We start from the raw sequence: 1,017 nt of genomic DNA on the forward strand, positions 1-1,017 counted from the left end.
TTGATCTTCCTCCCCTCAGGTGGCTGTCAGTTTTATAACGACAGGCGTCTGTCCCTCAGTTCCTGCCTGCCAACATCCACCCCAAAAGTTCAGTTGTCTGCTGTTGGGGAGGCAGTGCCCATCCTCCAGGCCCAAGTTCAACACTCAGTGAGCAGCTGGTGCTCAGTGACAGGGACTGGCTAAAGGGAGAGCTGGAGCTAAACAGCCCCTGGACCTCAGACCAGAGGCATGAGTCCAGGCACAGCATGCCAGTCAGGTGGAAGGCAGGCACCAGGCATGGTCTAGGGCCAGCTGGCCGACATTGTGGCAGTTCTTGCCCTGTTCCACTCAGACATCCACCAGCACCCCCTGCAGGCTGCATGGCTCGCTATAGGCCAGGCACAGTACTTTGCCCACCTGGCTCACCAGCTGGCCTGGTATCAGCAGGCACACGGAGCCCCATGAGCCCAGATGTGCCTGGGCCAGGCTCTCCTGCAGCAGCTGCATCAGGTTAACACACAGGTGCTCATCCTCAGGGCAGCTTGAAGTCCAGCAGGGACGGCTCATCCAAGTATGCCGCGTCTTCCTCTGGCCCAAAGCCACTGTTGCTGCTGTCCAGAGACTTGCAGTACAAGCTCTCCAGGCTCAAGCAGCAGCCAAGCACCTCTTTTGGGGCTGCCAACCCCCAGGCTAAGCACTATGGCTGATCTGGGGTGGGAGTTGGGAACAAGGACGAAGATGAAGAGGAGGAGGACAATGAGAAGCAATCCCAAAGCCTAGGCATGGTGAAAGCCAACACCAGGATGTTTGCAGATGAGCTCAGGGTGCAGGAGCACAGAAGATGCAACTAGCGCGATCAGCAAGAACTGCAGGGACAAGTATTGCTTGAATGGGTGGGCAAACTGGTGCCGCGCCCCCGAATGCTGCCCAGACTTGTCTCTCTACCCACCCTCATCTCTCCCTTGGTCTGCCATGGTCCATACACTTTTTAATGGATGATCAAACCAACAATTTCCAAAGTACATAGGAACTGGGGTC

At 56.6% G+C, this 1,017-nt stretch overlaps 1 pseudogene; it reads right to left on the reverse strand.

Moving 5' to 3' along the window:
- Window positions 1-763, reverse strand: LOC119064050 (DNA damage-inducible transcript 4 protein-like; annotated as a pseudogene).
- Between the last annotated feature and the right edge of the window lie 254 nt (window positions 764-1,017).

The sequence above is a fragment of the Artibeus jamaicensis genome, unplaced genomic scaffold (genome assembly GCF_021234435.1).
Source record: "Artibeus jamaicensis isolate MK-2021 breed Jamaican fruit bat unplaced genomic scaffold, CSHL_Jam_final contig_60, whole genome shotgun sequence".
Classification (NCBI taxonomy): Eukaryota; Metazoa; Chordata; class Mammalia; order Chiroptera; family Phyllostomidae; genus Artibeus; species Artibeus jamaicensis.